We start from the raw sequence: 17831 nt of genomic DNA on the forward strand, positions 1-17831 counted from the left end.
ACTATATTTTATCTAAATTCATAGATTTAAGTAAGTATTTCCGGAATGGTAAAGTTGTTATCATTGACTTACGTGAAAAGATCCCCCCATGAACCATGGACCTTGCCGTTGGTGGGGAGGCTTGCGTGCCTCAGCGATACAGATAGCCGTACCGTAGGTGCAACCACAACGGAGGGGTATCTGTTGAGAGGCCAGACAAACGTGTGGTTCCTGAAGAGGGGCAGCAGCCTTTTCAGTAGTTGCAAGGGCAACAGTCTGGATGATTGACTGATCTGGCCTTGTAACAATAACCAAAACGGCCTTGCTGTGCTGGTACTGCGGACGGCTGAAAGCAAGGGGAAACTACAGCCGTAATTTCTCCCGAGGGCATGCAGCTTTACTGTATGATTACATGATGATGGCGTCCTCTTGGGTAAAATATTCCGGAGGTAAAATAGTCCCCCATTCGGATCTCCGGGCGGGGACTACTCAAGAGGATGTCGTTATCAAGCGAAAGAAAACTGGCGTTCTACGGATCGGAGCGTGGAATGTCAGATCCCTTAATCGGGCAGGTAGGGTGGAAAATTTAAAAAGGGAAATGGATAGGTTGAAGTTAGATATACTGGGAATTAGTGAAGTTCGGTGGCAGGAGGAACAAGACTTCTGGTCAGGTGACTACAGGGTTATAAACACAAAATCAAATAGGGGTAATGCAGGAGTAGGTTTAATAATGAATAGGAAAATAGGAATGCGGGTAAGCTACTACAAACAGCATAGTGAACGCATTATTGTGGCCAAGATAGATACGAAGCCCACACCTACTACAGTAGTACAAGTTTATATGCCAACTAGCTCTGCAGATGACGAAGAAATTGAAGAAATGTATGATGAAATAAAAGAAATTATTCAGATTGTGAAGGGAGACGAAAATTTAATAGTCATGGGTGACTGGAATTCGAGTGTAGGAAAAGGGAGAGAAGGAAACATAGTAGGTGAATATGGATTGGGGGACAGAAACGAAAGAGGAAGCCGCCTTGTAGAATTTTGCACAGAGCACAACATAATCATAACTAACACTTGGTTTAAGAATCATGAAAGAAGGTTGTATACATGGAAGAACCCTGGAGATACTAAAAGGTATCAGATAGATTATATAATGGTAAGACAGAGATTTAGGAACCAGGTTTTAAATTGTAAGACATTTCCAGGGGCAGATGTGGACTCTGACCACAATCTATTGGTTATGACCTGTAGATTAAAACTGAAGAAACTGCACAAAGGTGGGAATTTAAGGAGATGGGACCTGGATAAACTAAAAGAACCAGAGGTTGTACAGAGATTCAGGGAGAGCATAAGGGAGCAATTGACAGGAATGGGGGAAATAAATACAGTAGAAGAAGAATGGATAGCTTTGAGGGATGAAGTAGTGAAGGCAGCAGACGATCAAGTAGGTAAAAAGACGAGGGCTAGTAGAAATCCTTGGGTAACAGAAGAAATACTGAATTTAATTGATGAAAGGAGAAAATATAAAAATGCAGTAAGTGAAACAGGCAAAAAGGAATACAAACGTCTCAAAAATGAGATCGACAGGAAGTGCAAAATGGCTAAGCAGGGATGGCTAGAGGACAAATGTAAGGATGTAGAGGCCTATCTCACTAGGGGTAAGATAGATGCCGCCTACAGGAAAATTAAAGAGACCTTTGGAGATAAGAGAACGACTTGTATGAATATCAAGAGCTCAGATGGAAACCCAGTTCTAAGCAAAGAAGGGAAAGCAGAAAGGTGGAAGGAGTATATAGAGGGTCTATACAAGGGCGATGTACTTGAGGACAATATTATGGAAATGGAAGAGGATGTAGATGAAGATGAAATGGGAGATATGATACTCCGTGAAGAGTTTGACAGAGCACTGAAAGACCTGAGTCGAAACAAGGCCCCCGGAGTAGACAATATTCCATTGGAACTACTGACGGCCTTGGGAGAGCCAGTCCTGACAAAACTCTACCATCTGGTGAGCAAGATGTATGAAACAGGCGAAATACCCTCAGACTTCAAGAAGAATATAATAATTCCAATCCCAAAGAAAGCAGGTGTTGACAGATGTGAAAATTACCGAACTATCAGCTTAATAAGTCACAGCTGCAAAATACTAACACGAATTCTTTACAGACGAATGGAAAAACTAGTAGAAGCCAACCTCGGGGAAGATCAGTTTGGATTCCGTAGATACACTGGAATACGTGAGGCAATACTGACCTTACGACTTATCTTACAAGAAAGATTAAGGAAGGCAAACCTACGTTTCTAGCATTTGTAGACTTAGAGAAAGCTTTTGAGAATGTTGACTGGAATACTCTCTTTCAAATTCTAAAGGTGGCAGGGGTAAAATACAGGGAGCGAAAGGCTATTTACAATTTGTACAGAAACCAGATGGCAGTTATAAGAGTCGAGGGACATGAAAGGGAAGCAGTGGTTGGGAAGGGAGTAAGACAGGGTTGTAGCCTCTCCCCGATGTTGTTCAATCTGTATATTGAGCAAGCAGTAAAGGAAACAAAAGAAAAATTAGGAGTAGGTATTAAAATTCATGGAGAAGAAATAAAAACTTTGAGGTTCGCCGATGACATTGTAATTCTGTCAGAGACAGCAAAGGACTTGGAAGAGCAGTTGAATGGAATGGAAAGTGTCTTGAAAGGAGGATATAAGATGAACATCAACAAAAGCAAAACAAGGATAATGGAATGTAATCTATTAAGTCGGGTGATGCTGAGGGAATTAGATTAGGAAATGAGGCACTTAAAGTAGTAAAGGAGTTTTGCTATTTGGGGAGCAAAATAACTGATGATGGTCGAAGTAGAGAGGATATAAAATGTAGGTTGGCAATGGCAAGGAAAGCGTTTCTGAAGAAGAGAAATTTGTTAACATCCAGTATTGATTTAAGTGTCAGGAAATCATTTCTGAAAGTATTCGTATGGAGTGTAGCCATGTATGGAAGTGAAACATGGACGATAAATAGTTTGGACAAGAAGAGAATAGAAGCTTTCGAAATGTGGTGCTAGAGAAGAATGCTGAAGATTAGATGGGTAGATCACATAACTAATGAGGAAGTATTGAATAGGATTGGGGAGAAGAGAAGTTTGTGGCACAACTTGACCAGAAGAAGGGATCGGTTGGTAGAACATGTTCTGAGGCATCAAGGGATCGCCAATTTAGTATTGGAGGGCAGCGTGGAGGGTAAAAATCGTAGAGGGAGACCAAGAGATGAATACACTAAGCAGATTCAGAAGGATGTAGGTTGCAGTAGGTACTGGGAGATGAAGGAGCTTGCACAGGATAGAGTAGCATGGAGAGCTGCATCAAACAAGTCTCAGGACTGAAGACCACAACAACAACAACAACGTGAAAAGATGGTAGAGGGGTACAAGGAAATGCTGCTTTTCTACATGGACCGGCAGTATGTCAATCAGTGATTGACATTGACCCCAACAACAGGTCGAAATTTCTTCCTGAGAGCCAAAGCTCCTAAGCAGTTGAAGGTCTGAAGGCCATTCAGAAAGCAGATATGTATAATAAACGGGATACTGTGAAAGACTCTCACCGCAAATGGAGGGATTTCAGAATGCAGGATTTTCAAAGCTGAGAAAGAGGTATAACTTTGATGATGAAGTATTGCCATTGCTTGCAGTTTCAACGCCTAAAAGATCTCTTTCAAACAAAGAAAGGGAAAAGCCCCTCTCTCGTTCTTACGTCAAAGTTGCCAAAAATAGTCTCTTCCGATGATGACAATCACCTACGTCAAATCTGTGGTGGAAACTGCCTAATGCAAAAATAGACGAAAATATTAAGAACTGTTCAGAAGTAAGCGTATTTTGGGGGTACATATTGAACACAAAAACTTTATCCGGCAGGAGGTAGAATTGCCGGCTTTACCAGAATTTGTGCTCTCGTGTTTACCCCTTCCGCATTCAAATGCTGACTGCAAAAGAGCTTATAGTAAGATGAATCTTTATGATAGTGAGAAACAGGAATAGGCTTGTTACAACTACAGTGAATGGATGTTTGTGTTATATCCTAGCCAGTAATGCCACCCGAGCCCGCTGCCAAAAGGTTGGCAGCATCAAAGTCCGAACGCCATCCGCATAAGCAGCGCCAGCGAGACGGGAAATCGCCGCAAGTCTGCGCGCGCCACCGCTGGCTTCTGGTTTCTTAAGCGCTGGAGTCGCGAGCGCTAGGACAGTTCTGTATTCGCCGCTCAGTTGTATACTCGACACCGAATTGTGTACTTGCTAGTCAGTTGTGTGTTCATCGCAGCAGAGTTGTTGTTTGTCGTCAGCCGACGCTGACCTAGCCGCTCCGACTCGAACTAGACAGATTTCTGTAGACACGGAGTTCACTATTGTGTTTCTCTATCTTCGTTAATAAAGATAAGTACCGACTTTTATTTAATCAGAGTGTTTGGGTTTTCATCTTTCTGTTCACTGTTCCAGCGGACCGGTCGGCCCGCTATTAAAAGTGTGGCGGTGACTTCGTAAGCCGTTTCTACAGCGAATTGTTTGTCGCTACGAACGCCGCCACAAAAGTTTGCTTGCCAGCCAATGTGTGAGGAGCAGCAGCTCATGCAAAAATATTGTTAGTGCTGAAAATAAGCTCAGAAGCTTGAATAAAACACAGTTGTACTCCCGGCCATCAACTTCCAGTTCTTATGTTCCTGACGCTCGGAATGATGATCATGATGCTTACATTTTGAAGTCTTCTTCCAAGGTAAGCAAATAACGAAGTAATTTTAAAATAATTTAATGAACAACATTTAATTTTAATAAATTAGTTCTTAATTCAATGTCGATGACATTGAAATGCGGAGAAGTTTGCGTGAATTAATTAGAACAGGCCTACTTTTATGTTGTGTATGTGATCACCTAACGAAATGTACGATAATTTCGATGCAGTTGCACGATCCAGTAACATTGAAAGGCTGGCAACGCTGGAACAAACTAAAAAAAAAGGATAGCAAACGAATGTAGTATCATAAAATACACTTAAGCTGTATAGTTCAAATGGAGATTGCGATACGTGGCAACGAATATATGTATCGACAGTAAATCGAAATTATTTCCATAAGATCATTAATTATTTATTGGAAAGAAAACGAACAGAGCTATGGATACATCTGTATATCATGAGTTAATCGAAATGGTAATCACAAGAATAAGTTGTACTTACAGGAAAGAAGACAAATCGAATATCGCAGCGTACAAGTCTAATAGGGACCACTATAAACACTACGAATTAAAAAAAAGAATATTCAACACAAAGAGGAAAGACTGATAAATAGATGAAACACTCTTCTGAAACAGAAGAGATAATATTTTTCTTATAGGCAACAGACATTTAAAAAAAATTCCGGAAACCAACAAAAATTAGCCAACCAATAACACTATAAGAAATGTCAATTCAAAATACGCACCAAGAAAGAACTCACATCAGCAGTTACCATACGCCATTGGTCAAAGCCGTGGCTAGTATTGCGAATTCCTCTTGCTCTGGAAACCTGGCCCAGAGCTTACATCCTCGTCACAGATCGGGTAACAGTCTTGGTGTAATCCCGATAGGTGAGAATAATAATAGGACAACGTCCTATCATTAAAAATTTTGTATGAGCAACGTGGTGCTGCTTATTGATGCAAGACCGCGCACATTCGGCGACACAACGAACGATGCACATTTCTCGAACTAGCTCAGGTAATTCAAAACGAGTAGAGCAGCAAACGTCGATAGTGACTCGTGCAGAACGGCCGTTACTAGGCAACTGTCCACCATTCTTAGGGCACGCTTCGAAGATCATTACGTCCCGATTTTTCGAGCTAGAACATTCCCATCGATAATAAAGCAAAGAGCACGGCACAAAAATGGTTTCAGAGTTCTTTCAAGCATGACATTTATACGGAACTTAGGCATTGCCGTCCACATAATGCAATAACGGCCCCAAGATGGGTTTTCAGTATCAGTTAAAGTACATATGTGATAAGTTAATCACTGGTCAAGCTTGTGTTCATTTCCTATGAAGGACGGTTGTCGGTTCTTATTGTTCAGATCATTGGCGTGTTTGTTCTGATACAGACTATTATCAAAACAAGAGGAAGGAATAGGTGAAAACCCAGCGCCATGTCACAGTCTGTTCTTCACGAACAGCGCCGATGGCGCTGCCAAACCTAGCGCTCCGATGTCCCATACTATGGATGGATAGCCTTCAACAACACGCCCTCACTTCGCGAGACACAGCGCAAAGATCTGGGATGTATCACAGGACACTGGAGTCAGTCTTGTGATCAGGAACAATGTGCCACCATATGTGCTTTTTTTGCCAGCCAATTTTTTTTGTGATAGCGTTCTTTCGTCCAGCGTGATTGGTAACGTTTATTACTCCGTGACCTCGACTTCGAGTCATGTTTACTTTGTTCGACGGCTTGTAAAGCGTGTCGGCACTATATCCCGTAACTAGTGTCATTGTAGCCATTTAATCGTACTGTGGCAGTTATTTGTTGTTGCTCAAGGAAAGATACAGTGACACCAAACTGCGTTATGAAAGTAGTTCTCAACTTTTGAGCTTTTATGGCAAGTTTCTTGAAGATTCTGAGTGTCTTTACATGTCACATTGCAAATGCTCGTACATTCAGTAACACACGCAAATTAAATGTTGCTACTGATAACAGGGCTCTCCTACAAATACAAATCTGGGTTAATAATTCGGTTTGTGACCCTACTTATGGTTTCGTTTTGTTGCTGAATTCGTAAATCGCCAGCGTCAAACTTCAGCCCCATATAACCACACTAGGAATGTCTTGTAGCACTAAGGTATTCCTGTACAGTCTCCTAATTAATGTTCTTACTTAAATGTGTACTTAGGTTTATTGGTGATCTCCTTCAGTTTGTTTTTTACGGAAAACACGGATATATGGGCATAGACCAGAGCAATAGCTGCTGGCAGACCGTTCAGATCTGTCATTGCCATTTAAATGCACAGATTTATTTTATCACAGTGCTCAAGCAATAATAAAACATTTTAATAACAAATATAAATTTACGAAAGAAAAAATATTAGTCATTATATTCAGAAACGAGGACACACAACGAACATGGAAATGAAATTTCAAAGACTATGGGACACATGTAACAAGCAGACGGGTAACACTTTCAGTCATAAGGTAGACGTTAAAAATTAACAGAAACAGAAAGAAAGGATGCTAAAGAACTTGGATTAACGTGTGTTGTGCAATGCAGAAAGCCCTATTTAATTTAATAACGCCTGTGTGTGTGTGTGTGTGTGTGTGTGTGTGTGTGTGTGTGTGTCAAAGCCACCTGTTAGTGGCATTTGAAACTGTTCCAAGTTTTGTATTATCTATGCTAAGTTACAATTTTTATTACCTGTCAATGATAAATTTACGATTTTGTATTAATGGGCCGCGCGGGATTAGCCGAGCGGTCTCAGGTGCTGCAGTCATGGACTGTGCGGCTGGTGGCGGCGGAGGTTCGAGTCCTCCCTCGGGCATGGGTGTGTGTGTGTGTGTTTGTCCTTGGGATAATTTAAGTTAAGTAGCGTGTAAGCTTAGGGACTGATGACCTTAGCATTTAAGTCCCATAAGATTTCACACACATTTGAACATTTTTTTTATTTTATTAACGATTTAAATAATATGAAATCAGTAAAATGCGTAGTATTAAAGACGATATTCATTTATAAACATTTTTTGTTAACATTTAGCAAAACACACACATCAGTACGCCAGCACAAACTGCGTCATGGATATCGACAATGCACCAAATTCCTCTACAATTATCTCGTTCTCAAATTTTGGTTTGCCTACAACTATTGCCACCAAATTAATTTTCAAAGAATCGGTGTTTTCACGCCAGCACAATCGTTTCTTGGGACCGCTTTGACTACAAAATATCTTCATTATTATATTGCTTATGGACTTCCCCTTCTTATATTTTGTGTGCATGTGTTTGAATGTGTTCCATAATACTACCGTGTTGCATGTATTGTATCATAAAAGGAAGTGTTGTTAGGCTTAGTAAAAATCTTTGATCTCTCTTCAGTCAACCTTGAATCGTGTTTTCTAATTTGAACCATTTTTAAAATAGAGCAGTTTTTACTGCTTGCAGTTGCATTTATGTTAGTTGCAAAATTTGCATCGACCTCCAATCCACATTGCTTAGTAGGGGAGATGAGTAACATAAAAACCCAACGGCCACATTACAAATAGTGGTGACTGTATAGAGATCACAAAAATTAATTTACTGTTGTACACTCCTGGAAATGGGAAAAAGAACACATTGACACCGGTGTGTCAGACCGACCATACTTGCTCCGGACACTGCGAGAGGGCTGTACAAGCAATGATCACACGCACGGCACAGCGGACACACCAGGAACCGCGGTGTTGGCCGTCGAATGGCGCTAGCTGCGCAGCATTTGTGCACCGCCGCCGTCAGTGTCAGCCAGTTTGCCGTGGCATACGGAGCTCCATCGCAGTCTTTAACACTGGTAGCATGCCGCGACAGCGTGGACGTGAACCGTATGTGCAGTTGACGGACTTTGAGCGAGGGCGTATAGTGGGCATGCGGGAGGCCGGGTGGACGTACCGCCGAATTGCTCAACACGTGGGGCGTGAGGTCTCCACAGTACATCGATGTTGTCGCCAGTGGTCGGCGGAAGGTGCACGTGCCCGTCGACCTGGGACCGGACCGCAGCGACGCACGGATGCACGCCAAGACCGTAGGATCCTACGCAGTGCCGTAGGGGACCGCACCGCCACTTCCCAGCAAATTAGGGACACTGTTGCTCCTGGGGTATCGGCGAGGACCATTCGCAACCGTCTCCATGAAGCTGGGCTACGGTCCCGCACACCGTTAGGCCGTCTTCCGCTCACGCCCCAACATCGTGCAGCCCGCCTCCAGTGGTGTCGCGACAGGCGTGAATGGAGGGACGAATGGAGACGTGTCGTCTTCAGCGATGAGAGTCGCTTCTGCCTTGGTGCCAATGATGGTCGTATGCGTGTTTGGCGCCGTGCAGGTGAGCGCCACAATCAGGACTGCATACGACCGAGGCACACAGGGCCAACACCCGGCATCATGGTGTGGGGAGCGATCTCCTACACTGGCCGTACACCACTGGTGATCGTCGAGGGGACACTGAATAGTGCACGGTACATCCAAACCGTCATCGAACCCATCGTTCTACCATTCCTAGACCGGCAAGGGAACTTGCTGTTCCAACAGGACAATGCACGTCCGCATATATCCCGTGCCACCCAACGTGCTCTAGAAGGTGTAAGTCAACTACCCTGGCCAGCAAGATCTCCGGATCTGTCCCCCATTGAGCATGTTTGGGACTGGATGAAGCGTCGTCTCACGCGGTCTGCACGTCCAGCACGAACGCTGGTCCAACTGAGGCGCCAGGTGGAAATGGCATGGCAAGCCGTTCCACAGGACTACATCCAGCATCTCTACGATCGTCTCCATGGGAGAATAGCAGCCTGCATTGCTGCGAAAGGTGGATATACACTGTACTAGTGCCGACATTGTGCATGCTCTGTTGCCTGTGTCTATGTGCTTGTGGTTCTGTCAGTGTGATCATGTGATGTATCTGACCCCAGGAATGTGTCAATAAAGTTTCCCCTTCCTGGTACAATGAATTCACGGTGTTCTTATTTCAATTTCCAGGAGTGTATTTACACAACGACAAATATATGAAATATGAACTGATTGCGACGATAGTGTCTGGCATAGCGTCAATGGAGGCGGCATGGCAGAATGTATGTATGCTGTATAGGAAAAATACAATTATAACTGGTGATATAGGTCTACAACAAAAAGGTTTTTGAGGTACAGAAAACTGCAAAGACGTAAATTACAAAACTGGTTGGCTTACAGATTAACAAAGGAATAGAGAGTGACTACTTTGATCAAAGGGAACTGAAAATTCAGTAATGGATCAAAAATGTGAACTGAATGCAAAAACGGTTTCGGGAACGAGTCAAACGGTGAAATCTATGAACTGATGAAAGTACTATTAGCAAGGAACAGTAAAGTAGACCCACGCAGTTCTGAAATGAAACTGTCAGAAAGTTAGATGCAAAAAGATTCAAATGCAATTGTCAGGAAATAATTTAGCATATTTATTAAGTGAGATGGGAGTTTTATGTTATCAGACTGTAGTTGTAGTATGAAAAATATGGAGGGATGGCTGCACTCTTTAGAGGTCATGTCGATGTGAAATAAGACATAAATGAGAAACTTACTGCCAATGAAGTCGAAGTTTTTTCAGCATTTGACCAGTCAGTGAATGTAGAGATTGAAATAGTGGAATGTAATGCTAAAGAGAAAATCCAAGAATTAGAGATAGAGGTTATCAAAACTTGGACAACAAAGTCTCAGAAGTAGAAGTAGGTGTTTGTGGAAGAAATAAATCATTGGAGAGTTTCATCAACCCGCAGCTTTATGAACTGAAATTCCAAGATGTAGAAAAACTTAAAACCATTACCAGTACTGTCAAAATTTAAGAGAAATTAGAGATTTTAGAGAATGTTCTTCATCTTTATACTATTTCTCTGTTTAGTCTGGCATGTTATTGGAATACAGGAATCGATACTGAAAAGTATGACCCCAAGGGAACCGTCTATCCAGTATGACCACAAGGGAAACGTCTATCCAGTAATTTTCTTTGATTCGTGTAACAAGGCGATTCTATAGCAATAATCCCAAAAATTTAAAACTTTCATGTTCGAGTTTTTCATTGAGTGAGAAACTTATATTTACAACTTGCGCAGCTCTGTGAGAAATACTTAACGTCCTAGGACATACCAAATGTAATGATTATCCATTGCCTTATGCCATCTATGACTTCTCAAATATTTCAATAGCTGCTTTTACAGTAAGGGGACTGGTACTATTTTAGTTTTTCTGTATTTTTATCTGCAAAAACTACAACATTCTTCTGAAACCGCAAGTGAAATATCATATTTAAGTATCACAGAAATAGCAGGGGACCCAAAATTAACCTTGTGGTACTCCATGTCATTGCTTCAAATTCTGAGCATCGCTATGTGACTGCTTTGTGTAATTCAGATAAAATAAAAACCACTAACTTGCTACGCCTAACATTCTGTAATATTTTAAATTTTGTATTAGGGTAACATGGTTCACACAGTATATTGTCTATCAAAGTTAACGCAGCCTTTTCACTTGACAGCCCTTTTTGCACCTGATGTTTGTTACTTAGTACATTTTCTGTGCTAAGTGCTTTATCTTCTCGAAAATTTTTAATAATGCTGACGTAATGAGATGGATTGCTAATTCGATACTAATATTGTGTCTGCTAACGTTTTGTCTCCTTTTTTGTGAAGTGGCTTGAAAACACCGTATTATATCCCTTTGAGAAAGTTCTGCTGTGAAAAGATTCGTTACAGAAGTAACTCAATATTTTACTAAATTCAGTTGAACAACATTTCATTATTGAACTACTGTTTTCATCACAGCCTGTGGAACATTTATCTTTAAGAAATTTGAGGTAACTGAAAACTCCTGTTGGGTGTAGTTACTTTTTCTCAAACTTGCTTCGAAAGGAGTTTCTTCAGAACTGTAGAGTATCTTCTAAGGAAGTACTCAAACCTAAATTATCTCCTACTGCCAGTTTTGTTTAAAGAAATTTCTTCATTTTCCTGATTAATTTTTCCTAGCTAATTTTTTACTATCGTTGCTGGAGGAGCGTATTCTTTCTTGAAAGTACATACATTTTGATATGTTGACGATTTTGCTTGAATTTATGGTACGGTACATGGCTGTTGATATACTTTCCAGGATGTGAGGTCGTGGTCCAAGAACTTTTCTGATTTTCAGCCATGTCACCCGGTCGTGAAAGCCTTCATTCTACAATATGGTACGGTACAGTTTCTAATGTGATTTAATCGTGTCATCACTTACCCCTTGTTGCCAGTTAGTCTTCTTGTGGTTTTGTATGATACTCTGACCACATCTGCAATCCACGGTTTAGTTCCATTTAATCCGCATCCGTCAGTGAATTACTCACGAAAAAATTATTTAGAAAATCCATTTTCATATTAAGATGGCTTTACAGTTGGCTGATGCTGCCGATTGTGTTACTAAATCCAAAAAATAATCAAAATTAAAAGAACAGTTTACAACATATCACACACACGCATATAATTAAATTTACCTTTCATACCATCATGTTTAAGAAAAAGAATTACGTCCCGGATATCACGAAAATAACGTTCGTTAACAAAAATGTATGCCCCGGGTGAGGATCGAACTCACGACCTTAAGATTATGAGACTTACGCGCTGCCTACTGCGCTACCGAGGCTATGCGTCACGAGGGCTTCTTGAATGTATATTACGGAGCAAGCATTCTTAGCTCTTATTTTTGTATTTGTTAATAATTATATTTATTATCTGGTTTATGTTTGGTTTATGGGAGCTATGGTTACTATTTACACACTTACGGACATAGTTTATAAGGCGATATATACTGAGTATACTTCAATATTTTTTCCCAAGAAGGCAAATCGTTTTTTTTTATTGCACCCCAGTGGTCGGTAAGTTTTTTCTTTGGACCAAAAAACATACTTTGTATAGGAGTTATTACGTATAGAACACATTAAACTAATTTTAGCACACACACACACACACACACACACACACACACACAAACTGCACGGACAGTTTCTCCGAACTTCCAGATGGAGATGTAAATTTGTTTATTGGAAACCACGAGTTAATGGCTAAAAAATCTTGGAGAATAAGTCGAGAATTGCTAAATATGACGTTTTTAACATGGAAATTGCAGACACAGAGGCGCAAGTCACAAGGACATATTTGAATGTTCCAAGGTCATTGGTCCTTTATTGTACAATGCCTGCATAGGCAATATTGTAGTTTTGTGATTAATTTCCATAGGGAAATTGTTTCCAAATTTTCAAATTATTTAAACATGGACTGCTATTAGTTGTCGAATTACATCGTTAAAAAGACAATACACTCTGTCTCCATATCACTAGCTTTTATTTGTAATAAATGTGTAGAATCTGCAGTATTTCCATAATCACTCAAGGTATCAAGTTATTCCACTTTTTTAAAAAAGGGAACAAAGCTGTGGAGTGCTCTCAATTGCGCCAATATTTTCACAGATATTGTAGGCACTTCTACATACAAATAAGCAGCTACTTTGGAAAACACAATCTCCTAAGTAACAATCAGTGTGTTTTTTGCAAGGGGAGAAAAACAGTAGCCATTTCGGAAATTGTGGATCAAACTTTAACAACTCTTGAAGTCAAAGGCATGGTATCACTGCTGTTATGTGACCTAAGCAAAGCATTAGATTTCATTCCTGTTGACATACTAAAAAGGAAGCTGGAGTTTCATTCGGTGAATGGAAGCACATTAGCTATGATGCATTCTTATTTAAGCAACTCAATGTTTTACTAAGTTCAGTTGAACAACATTTCATTATTGAACTACTGTTTTCACCACAGCCTATTGAACATTTATCTTTAAGAAATTTGATGTAACAGAAAACAATTTTTCTCTGTCAGAAACGTAAATTCTTCCTTGATGGAAATCAGCACAGGCGTTAAACAGGGATCTATTCTCAGACATTTTCTTCATTGCAGCAATCAATGATTTTACTAATAACATAGCTCATCCTGCCATGTTATGCAGATGAAACAGCGCTACTTACTACACAGAGGAGAATCCCTGATCTGAATAGGTAACAAAAGAAACCCTTGATGCAACCTTGGACTGGTTTGCAGCTAATCAACTCCCGTGTAATCCCGAAAAAAATCAGCCACTCCTAATGGGAATTTCTAGCAAAATAGAAAATATGTCAGTTAAACTTTTAGATATTTACATTGACTCCAAAAAAAAGTCTGCTGGGAGGAACGTATCAGTCGTGTGTGTGAAAAAATATCTTGGGTGTCAAACACCATTTTGAAGATAATGGATTTAGTGAGCTTGTATTACTTTAGAGTGGTGTACTTTGGACTATTTTAGTCACACTTGTCATATGATCTGATAGTATGGGCACAATACCCTAATATCAAGAATATTTTTAAAATACGAAAAAAGTCCTACATGTATTGTGATAAACAGGACACATGGAGCACTGTCGTCCTTTTTTTTTCTTCTTTTTTTTCAAGGCTCAAAATACTCACAATTACAAATTTATACTTGTGTGTCCATGATCTACATTAAAAATAATATTTCAGATTTTGCTGCTAGGGGAGAAACTCACAGACACGACACCAGAGCTAAAGCTAATTTATATACACTGAGGCACAGGTCAGCAAGAATTAGAAATTATCACAAAGTGAACCCATTCAAAATTTTCAACAAATTACCACTCTATGATCAGTCTATCGATCTATTTTTTTTTTAATTAAATGGCACAGCTGGGTATCAGATTACCCATTTAAACATGTTAAAGAATTCTCTACGATGCTTGCGGAGCATATCAACATTTAACAAATTTTTCTATATTCTACTGTATCATTATATGGTGCATTTATTTTTGTACAATTGTGCTTCTACGTTTTGTATAATTATGTCCAGTATTTTCTATCCCATTATTATTGCACAGTCTTTGTAACATACTGCATCAGAGTGTAACTTATGTACACTAGCTGTTCGCTTTAGTTTATTATTATATACTTGTATGTATTACTACATCCTGTATTATACAGCAATGAGGAAGTCTGTTTCACAGTAAAATAATCACTGGTGAATAAAAATTCTTGATTCTTTGTGACATCAGAATCTGTACAACATTAAAAGTTTTTAATTCTCTTCCATCAGATATTAAAGTCCACATTAATGTCCTATCCACATTTAAATCTGAATTAATAAAATACCTCATGGATAAATTGTTGTTCTTTCTTGAGGACTATATGTAGGTTAATCAATAATTTTTTTGTAAATTTGTACTGTCGTTTTTATTTATATTACATGCCTTTCTATTTATAATGTTAGTCATAACATTCGAAATTAATAAATAAAGTAAGCAAGGCTAAAAAATAGGTCTTGGCTGGCAACTTCAGCGTGTGTTCACTGCTGATGTACAGTTCAAAAGATTATTTTGCTACGAAAACTGGGTAATCAGAATCTGTTACATTTCTCAAGTCAACATATTTACTGCTATGATCCATTTTTTTTCAGCTGACTCTAGAATAACACATTATAAATGCATGAGTTATTACTAAATATTGATTTACTTAAGTCTTTACTAAGTAATGCTAGTGAATACAGTATATTGAATAGTTTTAACTTCCAGTTATTTCTTATGTGTAAGAAGAATTAATCATGCTGAAGAAGGATAAACCCCATGAACTGAACTGTGAGATTGATTAATGAACAATGTAAGTGCAAATGAAGCAATTATTCATGAAGTGGAGCAGCCTGCTCTGATGGATTTCTGAGTATAATGCCAGTGAAAATTTAAGGAAAAAAGGGAAGTTCCCGAAAATGTCGCAAGGAACTTGATTAGCTAGGCCATCAAAGCGATCTATCACACATCCAAGGAAGAGCAGGAGTGTTTTCCATATCAAAGTAGCCTGTCACAGTATATGTGCGAACCATAGGCCGCATCTATTTTCCACTGTCCATCTCTGTCCACCAATGAGGTTAGAATAAAAAATAAAATACTAATTTCTTTGCTGACTACTTCCCATTTGGCAAACTACCTTTGGCCAGGTGGACATCGCAGCAAGCGAGTATCATCTGCAGTACTTGTCGTAACTTGTGCTAAAGTAAGTAGTTATAAATTAAGTTAGTACTGTTCGTGAGTTCTCTTGCAGAAAGCCTTCAGTAAATCGAGTGAATCACCAGTCAGTTTAAGGTCCTGCTGAGTAGGTGGGGTTTGTTTGTGGGGGAACAGATTATCGCTAATGGGCCATGAAGAATGTGTCACTCACTAAGCTGTAGATAAACGTCGAACCCGACTCTGGCATTTGAGTACACAAAGCGAAAGAAACTGCAAAGTCATATTTGTCACATCGTGGCTTGTTCCTTGTTTTTTCAGAAGCCGTCATCTTCTTTAATATTTTATCCACCAACATTTAAAAGCTAGAATGTCAGATTTGTCAACTTCTGTAACTATAAATTTTCCAGGTTTTGTACTGCTATGTAGACTATGTGTTATTTGGCGAACAGTGAATATAATATCATATATTCTATCGAAGCTGAAAGCTGTGTCCTCTCAGTGGAAATACTGTTAAGTAAGTTTGAAATGTCCAGACGCCTTTCAAGCGAGATTATTTTCATCCTCTTGTAACAAAGTAGATTTCATCTTATTCTTTTTCGGGTCTAATTTTCAGCATCATTAGAAACACATTCATCACCACACATACCACAAACTCGGAAGACACGATACACGCAACACCCAACTCTTAAACGCACCTTTGCTAATTGCTCAGTTTTATAAGGGCTCCTGTCAGTGACTTACGCCCATTTCAAGCAAACTGTGATTTTCAATTCCATGTCACAAGGCAACCGAGTGTGTTACAGACGCCGTTTTAAACACAAATGATATATCTACCCTCATAATACACAAACCACTATAAAACGCGACTTATCCAAAGTAGTGATTTACGCCCTTTTAAAAAGACCGATTCAAATGTTAAGGTTTCTTCCCGTTCCATTCACGAATGAGGCATGGAAAAATGATTGATTTGTGCGCTGTTTCTTGCCTAATTTTATCCTCAAGGCTTTTAAGGTTTAGACAGGCTATGTAGGGGACTGAATAATATTTGTATTTCTGCTCAGAAAGCCGATTCTCGGATTTTTCTCGTACGTACGATGTCTGCCTCAGAGAGTCGGCCAATTATAGTTTTTCACCCTTTTTCTTTTTCACACTCTGTCGCCAAAGTAGCCTGTGACAACGCGCGCAGATTTCTTCATATACATTCCGTATCCTCTGAGTCCAGCTGAGTTTGAGTCCAGTACACTTTATCAAAATTCCACTACGGTCCATCCAAGTGCTAAGTATGTAGTCTCCTTTGTAGGAAGTCGGCAATGTTACAGGTAAAACGTGGCCTTCCATGTGATTTAAGTAAACTGCTCCTATGCAGTCGCTTTACTTAATATGTGTGGACACTGTTACTCCTAAATATTTGTATGCATTACTCTTTTTCTAAACAAATATTTGAGGTTACTCTCACACTAAATATAATGCAGCCACAATTACTGGAGTTTTCACCATAGCTGATTATTTACTTTTGTATAAAACTTCACTGTAATTAACTTTGTCTAGCATTACAACAGGTTCCAAATTGTCAGCAGTTCATGGCTGCTGTTGTCTTCGTACCTTTTACCTTTGGTATCAGCAGCAAGATGTCTGTCTTTCATAAACGAAATTCGTACCTAAGTCGAAATTTCTGACGTGATCACACTTGTATCATTGGAAAGTTTTCGCTTTTTAGATGCAGGAGAACAGGTAAAATAGTTATTTTTCTTGCACTGCTCATCTTACCTTAGCCCACAAGCTAACTTACAAGGAAACACATGACACAAAGTACAATCATGTATATAACCAGCAAGAGGAGTATGTGAATAACCAAGTGTGCCATGTCCCGTGTGTCAGTTCACTCACAGAACAAGACAGTGGATTGGCTGCCAGTGCAGTGGTATCAGATGGAAAAAAATTATATCGGGAGTTTAATAAGAACAAGTCGGAAGACTGCGGAGAAATAATCCATATTTTTATATTAGTGATGTGAAAATGCTTCAATAATGCTATAACGTGAAGTAAGAGCAGAAGAATAAAATTGTAGTGAAATTATG

At 39.6% G+C, this 17831-nt stretch overlaps 1 non-coding gene across 1 annotated transcript; it reads right to left on the minus strand.

Annotated features, from left to right (window-relative positions):
- Positions 1-12287: 12287 nt before the first annotated feature.
- Trnam-cau lies at positions 12288-12360 on the minus strand. Its single transcript has one exon. It is a non-coding gene; the product is annotated as a tRNA-Met (tRNA).
- Between the last annotated feature and the right edge of the window lie 5471 nt (positions 12361-17831).

The sequence above is a fragment of the Schistocerca piceifrons genome, chromosome 2 (genome assembly GCF_021461385.2).
Source record: "Schistocerca piceifrons isolate TAMUIC-IGC-003096 chromosome 2, iqSchPice1.1, whole genome shotgun sequence".
NCBI classification, from domain to species: domain Eukaryota; kingdom Metazoa; phylum Arthropoda; class Insecta; order Orthoptera; family Acrididae; genus Schistocerca; species Schistocerca piceifrons.